A 23397-nucleotide genomic window follows, 5' to 3' on the forward strand; every position below is an offset into this window, starting at 1 on the left:
AGATCAATGATCGGTCATTACCACCAGCTAAAGCCAAACCATCAATAATCAGCCTAGAGGACATGACCGTGGAAATTCATGCTGTTCTGAGTCTGTTCAGCAGGCCTGACTGTCACAGTCATAGAAACTGGTTTAGTGGTTTGTAGCAGGTGATCGAACAGTGTCACCTGTTTCAGTGCACACTAAAGATATTCTGATGTAATAAAGATGTTTTTTGCGCTGGGTTGTGGTGATTTAACACACTGTGTCTCCGTGCTGCACAGTAATAGACTGCGCTGTCGGCTGATGTCAGATTCATTGTTAGTGTGGCAGAACTTCTGCCATCTCCGTCCAAGACGATTTTATTTTTAAACTCATCTTCAGGATATGGAAAATTCATATTGAGATAACCAAGATAAATAAATCTCTTGTCATCGGATTGTTTATACCAGAGAATGATATCAAAGCCATCGATTGAATGAGAGCAAGTGAGAACAGCAGATTCTGTGAGGCTTCTCGCCAGGTCTGGAGGAGACTGCTCGACCTTCTGACTTTGAACTAGACCTAAACAGAAAGAAATGATGAATGGTGTATATAGCATTTTCAGAACGTTAATTTCTGTCCTTTAAAGAGCATGCTTTGGACAATCTTACCTGTCAACAGGAGAACAAATATGACAAACATCACCATAGTGATATTCTGCACATACATAGTCAGTGTATGATGGAAAGCAGCCTAACACCTACTAACAGCAGTGAGACAAAATAAAAGTCACAAATGAAAGGAAGTGACGTGTTCTCACTCCAGGAATAGAAGTCACAACTGAGATCTATTTAGAATCATAATTCTTTCTCCAGCACAGCAATGACATTTTCACAGATTTTGTTATATTAATATTTCTCATCATCACATTCTCACAAGAGTAAATTATCTGAGCTTTGCTCATTTTTTTACTCAATACTTTAAATGTTTGTCTATTTTTTTTCTCAAGGAACATTAGGAGAAACATTTGAGATGGTTATGCCACCTGATCTTTCTTTACCCTAACAAGTATCTAAGTTTCAGCAACTTTATTATCTGCGACAGAACCCATCCATCCTTCCCATCCAGCCCCATAATTAGCATTGTATGTATCCTAAATGCACAGTTAAAAGTTTTGGTTTGTGGTAATAACAGATGGTTTTTGTAGGGTGATTAAAAGAACTCTAACGCTGTGCTTCTCTGGCAGCACAATAATACATAACAGAAGTCCCAGATACATTCAGCTTGAATTCAAGAGTTGAGTATTTTGCTCCATCTCCTTTAGTCTTGAACTGATTTGTGTATTGACTTTCAATGGTTGGGTTTGTGTAAAGCACATATCCAATGAGATTTAGTGCACTATTGCCCTTCAGCTGCTCATACCATAATATTGTGTCATAGCTTGGTATTGTGTGAGAGCAGCTGAGTGTAACAGTTTCATGAGTTTTAACCAGCAGGTCTTTCTGTGTTTGATTAACTTTGTCACTCAGTGATTCCCCTGTTTGAGAGAGAAGGAAAAGCACATTAAAAACGATGCAGAAGACTAGAGCCATGTGAAAATACATCAAGAAATGATTCTGTACCTGAGATCAAGAATGGCAGTGCTGTGAAATAAATCAAACACACTGTAAATGTCATGTTAATGCTCTCAGAGTGAAGCGCAGAATAAAATACACATTAGAAACTCTCTCAGTGCTCTCTGAGAAACATAACGCCTGTCCCACTTCCTTTGATCAATACGTCTTTATATCAGGTTGAGAGGAGACTCCTGCTGGTCTTCATAGTAAATGCACCAAATAAGTTTCAAAGAGCCTTACAGGAACTAAATTCTGCTTTTTAATGAAATAGACTTTTAGCATTATATTTAAGGACTGCATTTTTTTGCTTTTGTTTACTTTAAAGAGGTATTTCATCACAGACAAAGGTGCTTTCAATAAAACTATAACATGTTACATTAAGTCTGACAAATTCTCTTATTGAAACCTGTCATGGATGAGTTGCCATGTACCACAGGGACAGGTGTAAATGAACACTTAATTGTTGCTTTATCTTTTAACCACTGAATGAAAGATTCATCGCTATTTCCATTCCCAGACATTTCTATTTTGTCTGTGAAATCTGTTTCTTTGTGCGGTTGTTTTCCAACCAAATATCCCATTAATGTGAACCCATGTTCCTGGTTTTGTCTGTAAAAGTTGATTTGATCATAAGCGGTGATACATGTCAAGTGATCTTTGCAGATTCTCCTGGTCTCTGAATCACATCAGGTGGAGACTGAGTGACTTTGTAACAAAGAGAGAAGCCTGTGAAAAGAATCACCACTAATTCACAAAACATGTTTAAAAAAAAAATGACTTTAGCACTTTACTAAATGCATGTAGCCTTACCTAAGATATTGTTTAGTGTAACAATAAATAAGATGATAGCTCTCATGTTGAGTCTCAGAACTGAAGAGAATTTAATCTGAAAACTTTAGTACAGCAACTGCAATAAAAAACATCACCACAATGTGACTGATATGCTGTGGATGTGTGCACAAAAATGAATAAAGTGCAACTCTGCTGTGAGCCTGTTTAAATCAGATGGCCAAACTTACCTGATTAGCAAGACTAACCCTGATGTTGTGATTACATCATCTTAAGACAAACTTATTTTTCTCCATTGACAGGTATTTTAATTAATAATTTTATCATAGATTATTTATCAGTTCCCAATTTATGGAAAGCTTATTGGGGTGAAATAGGTTTATTCAAAGTGTCTTTGAGATAAATTGGAATGCTGCTGAATTATCTCCATTGACCTCCTTACTTTTAAAATGCAACGTGTCATCATGTGACAACCTCAAGTGATGTCATGTGATGACAATGCAGAATGATACAGTTAACCTTCATCCTTCCTTGCACTTTGTAACAAAACCTTCCCTTGTGTCCAGAAAGTTTATTTAATGTTGATAATATTTTTTACATTTTATGCTATTGTTTTGCCTGACAAGCCAGACCCACATCAAGATGTTTGGTCTGGAAACTCACCAGTAGCTGCGTTTCCATTACAGATTTGCGAAAAACTTTTGCGATATTTCTTAAATGTCGATAAAAAACTGTTGCGAAATGACAGCGTTTCCATAGCTGCAGTTATGCGACTAAAACATATTACTTTCCTCTCGCGATAGGTCAGTCCAAAATGATGGCACTTGGTAGGTTTGTATATCCCATCCATCACACTAGCCATTATTTTTATTGGAAGGAGACATATGTGTTATCCAAGCATTAATGGCAAGGAAAGCCCCTTAGGTTACTTAAGCGGCACGGATATGAGGTGTGTGTGTGTGTGTGTGTGTGTGTGTCAGATCTGCTTCAAGGTCTTCATGATAATGTAGCATTTCTGTGTTTAGAAGCCAGTATTACTGTAATCCTATATTGTCTTTTATGAGTTTAATAAAGAACTCCATCTCGTCTTCTCTCCAAACCGAGCCATCATCTGTAAAGAATGATCGACTTTAACGTGCGGCAGGTTGACGCATATAGAGTAGAGCGAAATGTTTGAATTTGCATGTTAACTCAAATGTTTTATTTTTATTTTTACCACTTTCGTTATTTTGGCTAGATATTTCGTTTGATTGGCATTTGAACTGAATTTAGAAATGCTTTGGAAAAGAAAAAATTGGCATTTAATAAACGAAATAATTTTTTTGAAATGGAGACCGCGTTTGGAGTGAGTGCATGCAAAATAATTAGTTCCCTGAGTCCACAAATAAAAATAGACAGTTTATAGTTTATAATTATGTCTTGAACTCATCTGTATAGCTAAAAATGACAAGATTATTGTAAATTGTTTCATCTCTCTTAAAGGAAGAAGGAAAAAATGAGAACGTCGGCGCTTTTATCGGCCGTGGGTTAAAGAAAACAGCCTAACTACGAAACTAAATAGGCTATGTTTAGGCCTAAACATTAGCCTGTAATATTATTATTTTAATTTATATGTTGATTATGAAAAGTGAGCAGCACGAGTAAGAATCGTAATATGTTTGAGACCTGGGGAGTCACATAATTTTGATCACTTCGAGTTTTATTTTCTAGAAAGTCTTTCTTAAAAAATATATTTAGTTTTGTATAAATTGTATTTTTATTTTGATCGATGTTTCATCAATTAATTGCCTGTTTATTAGATTAGAAGCAAACTAAGATCGTCTGGAATGGATTGACGTGCGTAACTGGCCTGTTTCCTCTGCCTTTGAGAAAGGCTGAAACTATAGGCTAGCTCTTTCTGTTTTAATACATTTCTTGAATATAAGTCTTAATTACAGTATATATAGCCTGTAGTCCTTATTAGGAGAAAATATATGTCCTTTTAACTACTTTATATTGTTATTACGACACAATTGAGTGGAAAATATAATATATAGGCCCTATGTTGCAGCAATGCGTCACCGCAACAGGTGACATGTAAATGCGAAAAAAACGTTTCCATTGCAGTTTTGCAAAAAAATCCTTTTTCGAATCGCCTGAAAAACCACCTCATGAGAGCGTAAAAACTTTTTTGCGATATATGGGAGTTTTTGCGAAATTGCCGCGTTTCCATTGGGCGTATTTTCAATTCGCAATTTCAATTTGCGCAATTTGAAGGGTAATGGAAACGCGCTTATTGACAGCTCAATCTGAGGGGTGGGATAAACGGTTGTCTTTCAAACTCCCTCTGCACGCGATAGGATAGCGCTACGACCAACTAGAGCAACGAAGGGGAAACAGAGCTCGCTGATAGATTAAACATTCGCCATATCCAGTCGGCAATACTCTGAACGCATCTTCCCTTTTTAAGAGAAAAGCTTAACTCCAAGTCTTCCAGAGTCGCAGTCAAAGCTGATTCGAAAGACCGCCGCCGTTCGCCAGTTTCTGTGTTTACTAGGAGCACGCAAACGCAACTCTGCCGTCGTCATTATGGCCCCGCCCACCAACTCTATACACGATGTGATTGGCCTGACCAGAGTTTGGGGAATACAGCTCAGAAGGGTATTGAGAGTTCCTAGACGACACTTGGGGGCAGATTAGATTTGCTGCCACTAGGGTGCGTCTAGATTTCTAGGCTACTAGATTTTATCAATAAATAATAAAATAAATACGATAGTCATTTAAGCACATTCTTTAAACTTCAATTCAAACATTCAAACTCACAATTTCATGCATAACCCTTCAGCTCAAAATATCTTCTAGTGGGTTTCACTGCTGACCGAAAGAAGATAACATAACATGATATATTATGACTTTTGCCACTAGATGGCCTTATAGCCCTATATGGAGCAAATAAGCTGCTCTGTTGGGTCCTAAAGTCAGTTTCTCTTCAGTGTGTGTTAGGGCTGGACGATTAAAATAATAACGATATGTATCGCAATAGATACATAATTGATCTCTAAAAAAATCATTCGATAAAACGTTCGCTAATTTTTTTTTCTTCGTCGGAAGAATCCAGAGGTTGCGACACAAGTTTGGTTACTTGAACAAAGTCATTCACTCTCTGGTAACTTAGCAACGCAGGGAGTGACATGCTAACAAACAGTAATGTAACAATATCATGTTTGGTGCAGTAACACAGCGTAGAGTGATACATGAAAAATGAGTGCCGCAGCGAGCGAAGAAATTGATGATAAATCATGAAAACCAGTATGGCAGTCTTTTGGGATTTTATAAGTCTGACCGTAGTCAGACCAATGTTGTCTGCAAATTATGCAAGACCATCGTCCCCACCAAGACTGGTATTACCACAAACTTGTTTTACCACTTTAAACGTTTCGTCTGACTCAGCAACGTGAGCCTCCGCTGACTGCGTACGCGCTTCATCCATTTGGGGAAGTGTTTATACTCGCTCACCGCTGTGCTAGTATTTAAAGTGACAAGAATAATTGTTCTATAAACCACATTTTCTAATTTCTCTAAACAATTTTGATTAATTTCGTGAACATTTTTCTTAACCATGGATCATTATTTTCATTAAAAGGGCTTATTTCTTGACTGGGTAAACTCAGCTAGCCTGGTCTTACCAGACTCTCGTAAATTTAATTTGTACAAAGAGTCTGGGCTCTCTCCATTGACAAGCATTTACTTCCACAAAGGCGGGTACTCTGTTGAGGTTTAAAACTATTGGATCTGCCCTGAGCCGCTCTGGATCTGCCATAACCAATCGCTAACGTTTGATCATTCATTTGTATGTCATGCGCCCTTCGCCTGTTTCACAGATGGAAATCCGTCAAATAAATCTGCACTTGTTCAGGCCACCTCAGTGATAAAACCATAGGATAAAACCTAAAAATCAGATCCGTGCATTCAGATTGTGATTTATTCACGCCACGGTGGAGAGGAGAGTTTTGTGATCGGGAACGCGGCGCTCACTCGGTCCGTAACATGATTGTATGCTGTAAATAAAATTTCATATGCTTGGTATGATAATAAATGCTGCTTTAAATAACTGACCAATTCAAATGTTTACGTGCTTTATTTTAATTTGTTTGAGCGGTGATTAAATATATTGCTCTTGTAAATACTTGTCAGCATTTTAAAGAAATACAAGTCTAGAAATGCATCCAAATAACAGTGAAGCGCAACCGTACGTAGCTCTGCAGTGGTCAAAAATGATTTTTAACAGTGAATTTTCAAGTTTATATTTTGTCTCATTCACCACATCACCATTACATCACCACATGACCTTGGTGTTTGTCAGAAACAGTAGGTGGTGGGAAAGCGGTGGTGGGAGACGGACGGCAATAAAATCACTGACTAGTCTCTGTAAGTGATGGCAATACCTTCCGACCTCAAGAGGAACAATTACCATCTGAAAAAGGCTTCAGCAACTTCTTCACCACTAATGGAGCGAGTTGGAAAATCAAACTTTTACCGAATTCACCCTGTTGGGGAGGAGGGCCACCAACAAACCCCAGCAAAGATTGTTCTTGCCTCGGCTTTAACTTCTGGATATTCAGCAGCAGTGCCACAACGTGATGAATGGTTTCGTTCACATCTTTGTCCACCGCAATTACTGAACTACAACTCAAACTAGCGCTCGACATCATCATTCTCAGCCACTTCCTTCTGCTTGCTGATTGGACCGGTAAAAATTTGTGCGGCGAAAACCTAAGAATACACCGCAGTCCCAGACGGAGTACTGAAGGCAAATTAAAATTGAGCAGAAGTCCGTAGGAGGGCAGAGCCAGGCTAAAACCCAGCCTGATCTGCCGGTGATTTGATTTCGCCTGGAAACCGGTACATAAATTTTTTCTGCTTCTGTTACACTTTTGCTGGAACCAATCACAGACTGGCTTATCCACCTGGCACGCTATTGGCGGATGTAACACAATGACAGATAGAAAAATGATGGGTTGTTGCCCGTTGATCATGCCTCTTGTTGTCTGATTGGTTGAAGAACTATCCAATTACTCAGTTATTTGAATAATGCCAGTTGATCACACCCCTTGTGCAGTAAAAAATACACCGCAGACTCCCAGACCAATGTTCAATTTTAAATTGAGCTTAGTCTGGTGATAGCCATACAAGCTTGTTTATTTGAAATAAATATAATGTTGTGTAAAAGGTGTATAATACTATAGACACAGTCACTTGATTGATTTATTTGTGATGGTATAATTACTTTGATTTTATTGGTGGTTTACACAAGTAAGGTTATTCTGAGCCGTGCATTAATTTGAGTGATATTATGGGATGGCTTAATGCAGCACAGGAGATGCAGAGGACTTGATCTTGACCCTTAAGAAACTTGTCACTGTCACGTAACAAATCTACTTAAAATTGATAAAAAAAAAATTATGAACTGCTAATTACAACATTGAAATAAAAATGTAAAGGGTGTACAAATACTATAAAATCGTGAATATAAATAAATGAATATAAAAAAAATGTATAATTTACCGGTATCTATTATAACTTTTTTTGGTTGGGTTGGTTGGCTAAATCGTGTTGTTTCTGCATGTTGTTCTGTTGTTTGTTGATGCATCGGCCCTCTTCAGTGATCTTAGATAACTTAAATTTAGATATTTTAATCCAATCCGCAAATTTGTTTGAAGAACCAAATTAGCCAGAGATCAGTTATAACGATTAGAAGATCTGGGATCTGTCAAAGCATCTCAGATGTATTAAGCAAGGTACAGTGAACGGACCCCTGATTTTCAGACCAGCTCACTCATGGGTGAACAGGCACGGGTGCATTTGATATTTAAACTGAGCATAGGACGTGAAAATAATAACTGCGTCAGACTGAAACTAACAAAAAACACTTGTGTCTTGCCTGGCACCTCACTGCTGAGTGTATGATAGAGACATACGTTTCTCAGATTTTCAATTATTAATATTTCTCCTCTTCACATTCTCACAAGACATTCTCACAATCATCTGGGCTTTGCTCATTTTATTACTCAATACTATTACTGTATGTCATCAAAAAAATATATATTTTTATTCTCAAGGAATGTTAGGAGAAACATCTGAGATAATCTAATGCCACCTGATCTTTCTTTAAATTATTCACATACTTTCACATATTATGTGTCAAGGTTTCAGCAACTTTAATACAGTATCTGAGTTAGAATCATATATTGTGAAATTACAGCATTCTTGTTATATCTATCCATTATCTATCGTTCTATCTATCGTCTTTCTGACCATCCATGCATCCATCCAATGGCAAGTTACAAGTTTCATAATTGGCATTATATGTATCCTAAATGTACACCGTTAAGAGTTTTGGTTTGTGGTGGTAACAGATGGTTTTTGTAGGGTGATTAAATGATCTCTAACGCTGTGCTTTACTGGCAGCACAATAATACATAACAGAAGTCCCAGATACATTCAGCTTGAATTCAAGAGTTGAGTATTTTGCTCCATCTCCTTTAGTCTTGAACTGATTTGTGTATTGACTTTCAATGGTTGGGTTTGTGTAAAGCACATATCCAATGAGATTTAGTGCAGTATTGCCCTTCAGCTGCTCATACCATAATATCATGTAATAGCTTGGTATTGTGTGAGAGCAGCTGAGTGTAACAGTTTCATGAGTTTTAACCAGCAGGTCTTTCTGTGTTTGATTAACTTTGTCACTCAGTGATTCCCCTGTTTGAGAGAGAAGGAAAAGCACATTAAAAACGATGCAGAAGACGAGAGCCATGTGAAAATACATAAAGAAATGATTCTGTACCTGAGATCAAGAATGGCAGTGCTGTGAAATAAATCAAACACACTGTAAATGTCATGTTAATGCTCTCAGAGTGAAGCGCAGAATAAAATACACATTAGAAACTCTCTCAGTGCTCTCTGAGAAACATAACGCCTGTCCCACTTCCTTTGATCAATACGTCTTTATATCAGGTTGAGAGGAGACTCCTGCTGGTCTTCATAGTAAATGCACCAAATAAGTTTTCAAAGAGTCTTACAAATATAAAATCTCTTTAATGAAATTTCAGCATTATATTTAAGGAATTAATTTTTACTTTTATTTACCTTTAAAGGTGCCCTAGAATGAAAAATTGAATTAACAATGGCATAGTTGAATAACATGAGTTCAATACATGGACATCATATACAGTGAGTCTCAAACGCCATTGCTTCCTCCATCATATGTAAATTGCGTGCGTGAAAAACACCACAGAAAAATAGGCGAATCTCAACATAACACTGATTGTTACGCAAGAGTCGGGATCATTTATATGTACGCCCCCAACATTTGCATGACATGTTCAATAAGGCTGAGCAATTTTATCTATTCTGTGATATAAATCGATATTTATCCCCCAAGAAAGTATGGATTTTTTTAGCCGCTAGTATCGATACGCAAGTCCCATTCAAATCCGCAGAGTTTACCCCATAGGGTTAAAATCATGTTTTATTCCAAACTTACTTCTTATCACTTTATACTTCATAAGTCGAGTGTTTTACATAACCTGTGATCTCATGTGACTTCAGGTCAAAAAATCTGACAGAAAAAAACACAATGATAAAAGCTATTATGAAAACACCCAACATGGCAGAAAGAACACAGACAAACCATTTCTGCCAGAGAGCCTCAGGAGAATAAATACTTTGACAATTATCCATTTATTAAAAACCCAGCAAGCAATAAAGTACTTTGGCAAAGGCTCCGTCCGTAGATTGCAATCAGAGGGGACGGAAACATACATATGAGAATCTATAAATATTTCTCCACATTTGCGCACACAAGCCATCAGGGATGTTGTTTTGTCGCTTGTCTTCATGACGACCACAGGAGTTTTTTATAAATGGGAGCAAATGATGCACATATTACAACCAAAAGGTACTGACACCGATTTTCATATTCATAACTCCTGGCACATATTAACACATTACGGTCACTATAATACATTAAGAATAAAACAGGTAAAAAAGTCAATTTTTTTTTTTTTTTTTTTTTTATTTTTAAAACTCCATTGTTAAATGCAATAAATAATTTCAATAAAAATTGTATTTTATTTTATCCAGCACTATTGAATTTTATCCAGCATTTGCAAGCTGTAGACTCTCTGTCCAGTCAGACTTCTATTTAAATGATGTTTAAATGGTGTAAATGATGTTTTTAGTTTTCAGTTCAATTAATTTAATCCAAGTAAATGGAACACTCACAATATGTCACCAAAATCACCCTGTCCCCTTTAAATCTTTCAGAAAATTATGTTAAGTGATAATTAAAAAAATAAGTGTATCAAATTATATCGAATCGTATCGTTGGCTGAATATCGTGTATCATATCGTGAGATTAGTGTATCGCTACACCCCTAATGTTCAAGGCCAGGCACCAAATCATTGGAAGTTCTGCAGGTAATGAAACAAGCGTCAAGCGAGGATAGCGAAAATGGCAGATCATGGAAATAAATGTCATGTTCCAGGCTGTGCAGGGGACGTAAGGACTTTTCATACCCTCCCAATAGAACAAATCTGTCAACAGGCATGGTTGATGTTTATCTATAACCGGATGCCGCAACAATTTAATTCAAAGTTGTTCGTTTGTTTGGCCCATTTCACCATGGACAGTTTTTCTAACCTGGGACAATATCAAACAGGCTTTGCTCAGCGTCTGATACTGGAGAAGTGCCGATTAAAACTATATTCCCGCAAGCAATAAGTAGTCATTTTATCCACTTGACTGTCTAAATATTTCTGATTTAAATTTAAAGTTTCTTAGTGAGACAACATTAACGATAATATCCCCTGTGTTGTCTAGATACCCAAGATGCTAGTACAGTAACAATAGGAAACTCCAAGTAGCATATATAACAGTTTGACACATGTCAAATGACAAAGGTTATTATTTCCTGCCAGTGTTGTCATATAAATCTAAAAATACAACCACAGATACATATGGCAATCCCATTTTTCGGATATAATATATAATTTAGCCTATATTTCATCAACAACTCATTACTCAGGAGCTAACTGTTAGTTTAGATGCTTACAGATCGCTCACTCGATCCTTCTAGCTAACGTCCCCTTCTCCACCACTTAAGTTGAAAGTTGAAACGATAATCATTTGACAACGCATCTAGTCAATTTGTAAAAAAAAAAAAAAAAAAAACGTAACCGTACTGAACAACATATTTACGCGTTACCCAGTTCACGGTTTAGAGTTTGTGATTCAAAGTGAAGAAGCTATTATTGTAAAATCATACGGTGACACATTACAATAATTAAAATATTTTAACAATGCTAAAAACAACGTTTTGACTGTTGATGTTATAAGTCAACGTGTAAAGTTAATGTCACATGCTTGTTCACACGTAGGCCGAAGTTATAGTACTGACTTTACGTTTTGCAGGTTCTTACTGAAAATAAAGACCACTCGGAACCATTTCCAATCTCAAAACAATTGGTTGTTCCTTTATCAGAAACATATACAGTTGGATGCATAATCTCTCCATTGTCATGACGGACAGTAAAGATGTGCTTCTGTAATTGAAATGAGCCGCGCAGTGAAACAGCCAATCAGAGCAGAGCTCAACATTATTATTCATAACCCTTCCATAAGGGCGCGTACAGACCATTTCATTCTAGAGACAATGTCTGGGGTTGTAAATGGACCAGTAAAAGCATATCTGGACAATTTTAACCCTTAACTAAGTCGCATACTCTCTATGTAGATATCAATTTAAAATATTGTTTCAACTCATTCTTGGGCACCTTTTAAATATACTTCACCACTGGCTAAATGGGCTTTAAGTAAGATTATTTAAAATGGTGCCACCTGTTTCAGTGCACACTAAAGATATTCTGATGTAATAAAGATGGTTTTTGCGCTGGGTTGTGGGGATTTAACACACTGTGTCTCCGTGCTGCGCAGTAATAGACTGCGCTGTCGGCTGATGTCAGATTGTTGATTGTTAGTGTGGCAGAACTTCTGCCATCTCCGTCCAAGACGATTTTATTTTTAAACTCATCTTCAGGATTTTTAAAATTGTAGTTGATATAACCAAGATAAATAAATCTCCTGTCTTCGGATTGTTTATACCAGAGAATGAGTTCAAATCCCTGGCCAGTATGAGAGCAAGTGAGAACAGCAGATTCTGTGAGGCGTCTCACCAGGTCTGGAGGAGACTGCTCGACCTTCTGACTTTGAACCAGACCTAAACAGAAAGAAGTAGTGCATGAATGATACTTGGTCATTTTCAGGAAATTCATTTTTATGCCACTAAAGTACATATTTTGAAGAATCTTACCTGGCAAAATGGTGAAGAAAACAGCAAACATTATCACCATTGTAACGTTTATCATAGGCAGCCGATGATGGAAAGCAGCTTAACACCTACTAACAGACTATCACAACAAGTGAAAGGAAGTGACGTGTTTTTACTCCATGAAAGAAAATTACATCAGCTGTTCTGCTATACAGAATTCACTTGAATTCTGAAATCTCTGGTTGATAAATAGCTGAATAAAAACTTTATTAAAATATGGCAGCATAATTTTTTTTTAACCTTTATTTAAATATGGCAACATTATTTTAAAATCTTTATTCAAATATGGCAACATGATACGTTCTACAACGGAGATTTCTCCCCCCCTCAGCCAATTACTGTGGGCATAAGCAGGATGACAACGAGGTCAACCCTGCGCTTACGCTTAGCTTAAGACTTCTTCCTCTTCCTTAATAAAAGTTGCTCTCAGAAGCTTTGTGAATAGGTAAACTCTTAGCTAAGAACTTTGACTGTAATTTAGGAGAATTCTTAATGCTAAGATAAAATGTTTTGTGAATACGGCCCCTGATTACCTCATGCAGACACACACTCAGGGTCCCCGCGGAGTCTTAAAAAGTCTTAAAAGTATTAAATTTCAAAATCAAAATATAAGGCCTTAAAAAGTCTTAAATTCGCGGAAGCATTGCGTTCTAGGTCTTAAATAATGTTAAACAGGTCTTAATTTTCCTACGTCCACGCTACCTCACTGAAACGCTCTCGCCTCCCGCAGCACGCGAGCGTGTGTGTGTGTGTGTATGTGGGTGTGTTTGTTGCGTGGGGTTTGTGGTTATTTCTTTCGCTAGACCAACTATTGTTCGCTCTATTACAACTACAAATTAGACAAGCATGCCACTTATATTGCAGCCAATCAGCTTTCGTGTGTGAGCCTCTTTCTGATCGTACCCCACAGACGCATAAAACGGATTTTATTCTTCAGCTGAATCTGACGGCTCTTGCAGTTCCGCGATCGTGAACGCGAAGGCGAATCTTTTTCACCATCTTGCTTAATGACCAAATAAAAGTATAATATACCCGATTGCACAAAAATAGTTAATAACAGTGATGTAAACTCCGAACTTTGATGTCAGGCTGCGTGTGTTTGCTGTCTGTCAGCGCTCGCGCGAGTGTATTGAATGTGTTATTTCTAGGCTCATTAGCCTTACGTTACTCTTGAACGATCAAACATACACATTATGCATATGTCTATATCCTGATTTGAGTTAAAAAGTTTGGGACGTGTCAGTAAGCACTGGATCTGTGCATTAGTAAGTTCTCAAAGTGAAAGCAAACTAATTAAGCTAAGCTAGCGGCGACCCTGCCAAACTAAAACAATGCATGCACTGAGCCATGCATTTGCCCACATATCTAAATGTCTAAAGAAGTTGAATAAGCCCTATTTCTAAAAAGGGGTGGGTGTTCCTCTTTGTAGATATGCATCTTTATGTTGTATTTATTTGTCCTATTGTCATTTGTTTATAAGTATAAATTTTATTACTGACCGATTACTTGATTACGTAATAACTTGAAAATGTTTTACTTATATTAAGCAATTATTGCTGAGGTTTACTTTTAAGATGGTGGTCATATTTATCACCCCAAGCGATCGTGTTATTAAAGATAGATAGCACACCAATGAACCAGCCTTTTTTTTGGTAATACCAAACAAGATTCATGCATTTTGTCAGTTTTATTGCCATGTGTTACTATTGTGCATCTAACATAATAATATGGTTAATGTTGCATCCTAATGATATATAAAAAAAAAAGTTTGCAAATCTATGGAAGTGACCACCACAATAAAAACTAATTTTGGTCAAATTTATATATATATATATATATATATATGCTAATCCTGGTGGGGTTGAACTATGAATAATACGTTTACTAATACTTTGTTCAATTTAAATAAATTAAATAATATAAGTTTAAGTAGCGTAATTGAGTGATTCTGCATTTGCTATGCATGTTTTTTTTATTGCGTGATATAGGTCTTAAATGTTATTCATAATGGTCTTAAAAAGGTCTTAAAAAGTCTTAAATTTGACTTGGTGAAACCTGCAGATACCCTGACACTGAAAATATCAAACTCTTCAGTCTTTTATGTTCAAACTGGAGTTGGACAATGATGGAGAGACTCTAGAAGAAGTGACAACATGTAAAATGCAACAGGATGTTCCTGAATGGTTAGTTGATGAATTTATCTCGCTCGTGTGGGAACTGTTGTAAGATGTCTTCAGAGCCAGAAAATATAGCTGCATGAAGATACCACATGTATAGTTTAGTTTAATTACGCTTAAAATTTGTGTTGTCATCTTGCTTTTATGACATGCTACTGCATTTATATTACGTACTGTATTGGTTAAAACAGATGCAACAGCTAGCGCATACTCCTAAATGTGCTCTACTACAATTAACCCCCTTGCGTGTTCTCGGGGGGAGGGTTTATGTAAAATTTTAGGGTTAGTGATGTCACCAACCCAAGAAGCTTGTTGTATTCCCTACCAGCTGTTTGTTGTAGTCCTTAAAGTGATTTCTTTAAAAGAAGATATCTCCCTTTGCTTTGAACTTTGAGCGTCATAACTTTGCAAATGTTTTTTTAGCTTAAACAGCAACATTGCACACTAACTAAAGTTTAAAAAAGTGCAATCATAATCGAGGACCCCTTTAAACGAGTTGGCTGTGCCTATAGAGAGCGATGTGATTGAAAGCAGATTGTGTTAGATCAGCCCATTCGAACTTTTGCAGTGCAATCGACTTGGATGTTTAAGTTATTTCAACTTAAATTATGTTAAACTGACTTTAAAAAATTAGTTACATCTTGTATAACTAATAAAAACAAGTTTTACATTTCTTAACTTATTTTGATGAGTTAAAACAATGTAAAAACATGTTGTCATAACTTATTGAACATATAATTTTTTACAGTGTACAGTAAATCTCTTCACTGCTGTGTGCGCTGTAAACAAAAGGTTGCTTCCTTAAATATTTAAGTTAAATAGTTAAGTTAAAATCAACTTAGATGTTTAAGTAATTTTAACTTAAAATCCGTTAAACTGACTTTAAAAAATGAGTAACATCTTGTATAACTTATTGAAAGTTAGGTGATTTGCAACTTTTTTTGTGAGTTAAAGCAATGTAAAAAACATATGTTGATCTTTTTTTTTTCTTTTTTTTTTACAGTGTATTCCAGTAGTTTTCTTTCATTTTCATGGTGTTAATCAAATATATTGTATAAACAAGTAGCAAAACTCTGGTTGATTTGTTTTCATAAAAACTGTCAGTCTCAAATACAGTAAACACCACAGGAGCAGGTGCCAAAGAAGATATATAACTTCATGTTTTTTGCATCTCGTAGCAGAATCAAAGAGATGTTTTTGTAATGAACAGCAGGTATCTGAAACACTGTGTAATACGCAGCACAAAAATACACTGCGCTGTCATTAGAAGAGAGACTTTTAATGGTCAAAGATCCATCGCTATTTCCATTCCCAGACATTTCTATTTTGTCTGTGAACTCTTTTTCTGTATTTGGTCCTTTTAGAAGTAAGTATCCCATGAATGTGAACCCGTGATCCTGGTTTTGTCTGTACCAGTTGATTTGATTGTAATTGGACACACTGTGCTGACACCGGATCTTTGCAGATTCTCCTGTTGTCTGAATCACATCAGATGGAGACTGGTCGACTTCGTTACTATGGGAAAATCCTGAGAAACAGAATAACATATTCATGTCAAAACAGAAAAGAGAAAAAAAAAATATTAACTTTAGATATAAATATAAACTGAGCCCTACCTGAGAAAGTGATCAATGTGACAGTAACTATAATGGCAACTCTCATGTTGACACGTTACTGTAGAAAAGCTAAATCTGAAATATAATGAGCACATAAGTCAAGCATAGCACTGTAAAACACACAAAACTAAGATGCAGTGAATTACATATTTCAGAGGTCGCATTACCCTCTACAGGGAATGTATTGCAGTACAGCTCCACCTATTGAAAAGTAGTCATGCTCATTAAAATGAAACAAAAGATGAAGACTGTCATCATTCACTGTCATTCATCTTATTCCATCCAGACCAGTTCCGTCTGTGACACAACAAAGATATTTTGCAGGTTTGGTTTTCCATACAACAAAATTAAATTGGGAGTGGGTTTCTTGAGGTCCAAAAATGAGATAATAGCACAATAAAAATAATATTTAAGTTATTGATAGTGACCCATATGCTATATAATAATTATAAAACACTAAGTACTTGTGTAAGGAACAGAACAACACATGGAATGTGGAACAACATTTCCAGTTATTGCCCATGAAATATTGTGCATTGTTCCTGTAAAATATGTAATTAAAAAAACTATATAAAATTACACCATTTAAGTTTAAGCTAATAGAAATGTTTATGAATTCCCTTAACTTAAAGGGATAGTTCACTCAAAAATAAAAATTACCCCATAATTTACTCACCCTCAAGCCATGTGTGTATTACATTGTTCTTTCAGACGAATACAATAGAGATATATTAAAATAAAATAAAAATGTCCTGGTTAATCAAAGCTTTATGGCAGTGAATGGCAGCACAAGATTTTAATCCATCCATAAAAGTACTCCACACGGCTCCGGGGGGTTATATACACCAATGATGGCTTTAGGGTGAGAAAATCTTGGGGTAATTTTCATTTTTGGATGCACTATCCCTTTAAAATGTATGAAATAGACCCGTGCTGTATAACACAGCAAGGTAACACCTTTTGGGTAAAATCTACCTTCATTATATAGTTGACCATTATGACTTGAAGCATTTAATTTTTATATAAAATAATGATTTATTTGTCTCAATGAATGAACTCAAATATGGGTCCTGTGCATTGTGGTTAAAAAATGTACTTCTTTTGTTTTTTTTAGTTGGGGGGGATTTGCGTTTATTCAGGTGCTAATAATTTAGTGGTAAAGGGGTTTAACAGAAGGTTTCTGTAGGAGTGATTGAAGCGTCTTTATCACCGTGCTTTGCTGGCAGCGCAGTAATATGTTGCAGTTCTCACATTAAGATTCCTTTCTATCTCTATCGTGTACTCAAGAGTGGAGTCTTTTTCTCCATCTCCTGTGACGTTGAACTGATTTTTGAATTGGCTTTCAATGGTTGGATTTTTGTAATATACATATCCAATGAGATTTAGAGCACTGTCACCCTTCAGCTGCTGATACCATAATATCATACGATAGTCTGTAATGGTGTGAGAACAGCTGAGCTGAACGGTTTTCTCAGCCTTTATTATCAGATGTGTTGGAGTCTGATGAACTTTGTCACTCAGCGATTCTCCTGTTTGAAACGAACACAAATATATTTAGTAGTAGAAGTTGGTAAGACCGAAACACAAACAGAAGGACCAAATAAAGAAAGTTTACCTGAGACCCAGAACAGCAGTGTTGTAAAATAAATCAAACACACTATTAATGTCATTTTGATTCTGTGCTTGAGGAGAGTGACATGTATGAACAACTGTGTGCGTGTGCGTGTGTGTGTGTGTGTGAGAGAGAGAGAGAGAGAGAGAGAGAGAGAGGTCTGAAAAGGGTTGTGGGTGAGCCTAAGTTTTTATTTAGGCTCAAAGGTGACACCTACTGGTTATTTCAACATATAGACTCTAAATCGGCTAATGGTGGCATTAAATCATGAATTACTTTAGGTTAATGGGCTGAAACCATGCTTTAATTTGTAAGCGTCTCTCTTACTACTAATCGAGAAATGGCACATGAGATCGAGCACACCAAGAAGAATTTAGTTTGTGTAAATGTAACAAAATCCATTAAATGTATCAAATAATGTGTCTTAGGGTATTTGGCTAGTCATATGATTTTGATAAGTTGTTGAATCACTCACATGTAGAATAAAACAGTTTTAAGCCAATTATATGGCTTTAAAACCGTTTCAACATATATTAAACATCATGCATTTTTGTGCATTTCACATGCACATGGAAAAAGTTTAAATTCTGTGTGTAAAATAAAATAATAATACATTTCAAATCCTTCACTCATCCTTGCATGTATAAACTCACTCACTGACAGCAGATGAGCAGGTGTTAGATGTTAATCTGCAGAGGAAGGACCGCACGTTTTTGTTGAACTTATAGATTGGGCTATATTGCTGTGCATCCTGCTTTGCACAGAAGTAAACCCCACTGTCAGAGCTCTGTACTTTCAAAAGAGTCAGGTCTAAAGCTGCCCCATTCCTCACAGCAGATGCTTTCTGCTCAAAATTATTTTCCAAGGTGGTTGTTTTAACATAGGCATACACTATCTGCTCCAGTGACTCAGTAGATGTTTGTCTGAACCAGTACATGCTGTTAAATGATGTTTCAATCTGGGAACACGATATAGTCACGTTTACATCCTTGGCTACAAAAAGATCAGATGATTGCTTTAATCCCATATCTGTAAAAGATCAGATAGTTTAAGAGGGTTAATAAATACCAAACTTAAATGTGTTAGTAATGTGAAAACGTGATGTAAAAATGTAAGTTCAAGTATTTTTATTTAGCCTACCTAATGGAAGAAGCGAGAGCAAAAGCAGCAAACCAAACATTGTGTAAAGAAAGTGTTGTAAAGGAACACCGCAACTATAGCTGCATGTGAGGGCATCTTGTGGATTGAACATTACATGGTGGAAACGATTAGCCCCACCTTCAAAAAAAACCTGTTCAAAACTAGCTGTTCAATGGAGATGCTTTGTAAGAGAATACAAGAAATTAGGTCTATAGGATGTATGCCTTTTCAAAAAAAAAGTTTATTCAAGTGTGCTTTTCGCATACTACTTTTAAAATATGTATTTTTTCATTGTACTTTCAATGTACTTCACAGAAATGTACCATGTTTACTTTTTAAATTACAAATTAGTATACTTGACTTATACTGGCAGAAAAGTCTGGCCTATACTTAATTTGAGCTACATATGTAAAAGTATATTTAAGTATTCCTAGTATAACCTGTGGTTGTTTGTCTTTTGAGTAGGCTAATAAATATTACTTCCACACGGTTTTACAAATTTGTTTAAAAATAGTTATAAAGAAAACTATGTTCCTGAGTGTCTGAATTTTGTGTAATTCACTGGTAGTGTATATTTACTTTAAAACTATTTTTTGAAGTATAAAAATGAATTTCTAAATAGGAACATCATTAAAGTTCAAAATAATATAAAAAATAAACTGTAAGTATGATGTTATGGGGGGTGGGGTGGGGTTATGTGTTTATTCAGGTGCTAATAATTTAGTGGTAAAGGGGTTTAACAGAAGGTTTCTGTAGGAGTGATTGAAGCGTCTTTATCACCGTGCTTTGCTGGCAGCGCAGTAATATGTTGCAGTTCTCACATTAAGATTCCTTTCTATCTCTATCGTGTACTCAAGAGTGGAGTCTTTTGCACCATCTCCTGTGATGTTGAACTGATTTTTGAATTGGCTTTCAATGGTTGGATCCTTAAAATATACATATCCAATGAGATTTAGAGCACTGTCACCCTTCAGCTGCTGATACCATAATATCATACGATAGTCTGTAATGGTGTGAGAACAGCTGAGCTGAACTGTTTTCTCAGCCTTTATTATCAGATGTGTTGGAGTCTGATGAACTTTGTCACTCAGCGATTCTCCTGTTTGAAACGAACACAAATATATTTAGTAGTAGATGGTGGTAAGACCGAAACACAAACAGAAGGACCAAATAAAGAAAGTTTACCTGAGACCCAGAACAGCAGTGTTGTAAAATAAATCAAACACACTATTAATGTCATTTTGATTCGGTGCTTGAGGAGTGACAGCAACAACTGTGTGTGTGTGTGAGAGAGAGAGAGGTCTGAACAGGGTTGTGAACAAACCACATAAAACAAATAACCTGGCAATGCTCTGTGTTGTAAAAAGCCTGAGTTTTTGTTTAGGCTCAAAGGAGACACCTACTGGTTATTTCAACATATCGACTCTAAATCGGCTCTAAATTGAGTTTAGTTGTTTATCTTTTGAGTAGCCTATTAAATACTTGTATCACATAGTTTTACATACCTGCTTATAAACTTACATTGTTTAAAAATTTTGATTTATAAAGAAAACCGGAAAAAAACTTGAGTTATGTGTAATTCACTGGGAGTGTACATTTGTACAATCTACTTAGTGCAGTTAAAGGTATATATACTATAAGGCCGTGTGTCCACCAAAGCGTTTTTAGCCAGCTGAAAACGCTAGGCGCTCTGCTGAAAACGCCTCGCTGTGAGCGCTTGAGAGCGTTTTGGCAGGCAGCGTTTTTTTTCTCCTCAGTTGAGACTGCTTGTTGTTGTGATACGGAAAATCCGCGGAAGTCTTTCTAATTTCACAGATAGTTTGTTCCTGTATTGATTCTATATAAAATTGCAGATACAATGTAAAGTTTTTGCTCTGGCTTTTGTTTTAAATCATTTTGTTTCGTTATTATTGCTTGTTGTCATCTGATGACGACATGCAGAATGTGGAAGTTGGTCTGTGTTGTATTTGTCCCGCCCCTCCTCCACTGGGATTGGACGGCTGGGTAAAAAGCGACAGTGATGAGCGCTGCGTTTTACTCAAAGTTGAACATTCTTCAACTCTCAGCGACCAGTAAAAAACGCTGAGCGTTCAGCGCGAGCGTGAAATACTCGCTCAGCGCCTCGGTGCGCTCCAGGCGTTCTAAAAACGCGCCGCTCTCGTTGAAAACGCCAGCCAGCAGCGTGAAAAAACGCTTTGGTGGACACGCGGCCTAAAAGTATAGCCTATATGCCAGCTGAATTTAGCTCCGCCCACAAAATTTTTAGGCCGGGCAGTTCGGTCTGGCCTCGCTCCATAGAGGAGTAATTATCTCCGAACAGAAACTGTTCAGACCAATGAAATCATCAGGGCGGGCTTTGACGATGACGGACAGATGACATAATCAACATAATCATCCACGTCATCAAAGGGGCTTGGGTTATATTTGTTCGAACGGAGAGCTTGTTTGTATATGCATTCACCTTCACAATTTCTCTCAGAAATGATGATCATGTTGGGTAAGTACTCTGTGTATCATTAAATTATTTAATTTTTTTACAACACCGGCAAAGATCGTGTGTTCCAGCCTGATTTAAGCGCGCGTACAGACAGGTTTGCCAAGTTTTTACAACAAAACCCGCCAACTACTAGCCCTAAACAATAGCTTCTCGTGGGGTTCTCCGGGGAAAAAAATGCTGTTTGGGGGGTAAAATGTGCGTTATTTTGGAAAGGTTGCCTGCTAAAATTCGCACTCATGGGTCTATATATCACATAATAGTCGCTTCAACTCGCGGACATAGAAAACAACCCGCGGGGCAGAAAACGCAGACTTGGCAACACACTGCAGTTGAACTATTTTGACATTTGACAATGCGTCGCTTCGTTGCTCTGATTGGTTGTAGTTCTATCCAATTGAGGTCTTTCCTGGTTGGGTTGAAACACGCCCCATAATCACAGCCCAGTGGAGCAGTTTCAGACTCATATTCTGACTAGAATTGAGTATGACCACGTCAGGCTAATAAAAGTATATACCAAGTATAAAAATGCCTAATTAGGAACATATCATTCAAGTTCAAAATAATATATAAATAAACAATAAGTAATATATGATGTTAAGTTCACTTAAAGGAACACGCTAACTTTTTAGGACTTTAGCTTATTCACCGTTTCCCCCACCACCGCTAACCTAGCTTAACACAAAGACTGGAGGTACACGACTCCATCTAGCCTACTGCTCAATCAGTGACAAAATAACGGCAACATTTTCCTATTTACATGTTGTGGTGTGTATAGTTAGCCTAGAAATCTAGACGCACCCTAGCGGCAGCAAAGCTAATCTGCTGCGAGTATCGTCAAGCAACTCTCAATACACGTCTGAGCTGTAAAAACCAAACTCTGGTCAGGCCAATCACATCGTGTATGGAGTTGGTGGGCGGGCTAGTAAACTAGTAAACACAGAATCTGGCGAACGGCGGCCTTTTGAATCGGCTTTGACCGCGACTGACTTGAAGCTTTTTTTCGGAGAAAAGAACAAAGAAAGTCATAGAAGTCGTTCTTAAAAAGGGAACGTGTTCGGAGTTTTGCCAAACGAAAACAGCGAAAGTTTAATCTGTCAACTAGCTCCGCTTCACCTTCGTTGCTCTGGTTGGTGTAGCGCTATCCTTGGGGGTTCGTGTGCAGAGGGAGTTTGAAAGACAACCTTTTATCCTGCCCCTCGGATTGAGATGTCAATGGTGAGTTTCCAGACCAAACATCTTGATGTGGGTCTGGCTTGTCAGGCTAGTGTGTATAGTTACATTGTGTACTAAAACTGATGGAAAATGAAAAGTTCTGATTTTCTAGACTGATATGGCTAGCAACTATACTCTCATTCCTGCGTAATAATCAGGGAACGTTGCTGCCGTACCAAGGGTGCAGTGGCACAATGATATTACGCAGTACCTGATATATTCCTGAGTATTTAACTTGTAAATTATCAGTAAACCTATACGTTCACTTAGTTGCAAATGAAAAATGTAGTTGTAAACTAGTTAGTGTGCTCAGTTTACTATTTAGAGTATACTTAAAAGTATACTTCTATAGACTAAAAGTAGGCCAACTTAGTCCCAAGTAGTTTTGAAAAAGTACACTTACAAGTTTA

General features: G+C 36.9%; 2 long non-coding RNA genes across 3 annotated transcripts in view; one reads left to right on the top strand and one right to left on the bottom strand.

Moving 5' to 3' along the window:
- Positions 1-23397, top strand: part of LOC137090962 (uncharacterized) — a 162311-nt gene that overhangs the window by 92879 nt on the left and 46035 nt on the right. The window lies entirely within an intron of this gene.
- On the bottom strand, positions 411-1711 carry LOC137090963 (uncharacterized). The gene is made up of 3 exons (XR_010908001.1): positions 1584-1711; positions 633-1498; positions 411-543 (listed from the first exon to the last, which is right to left on the bottom strand). It is a non-coding gene; the product is annotated as an uncharacterized lncRNA (long non-coding RNA).

The sequence above is a fragment of the Pseudorasbora parva genome, chromosome 10 (assembly GCF_024679245.1).
Source record: "Pseudorasbora parva isolate DD20220531a chromosome 10, ASM2467924v1, whole genome shotgun sequence".
Classification (NCBI taxonomy): Eukaryota; Metazoa; Chordata; class Actinopteri; order Cypriniformes; family Gobionidae; genus Pseudorasbora; species Pseudorasbora parva.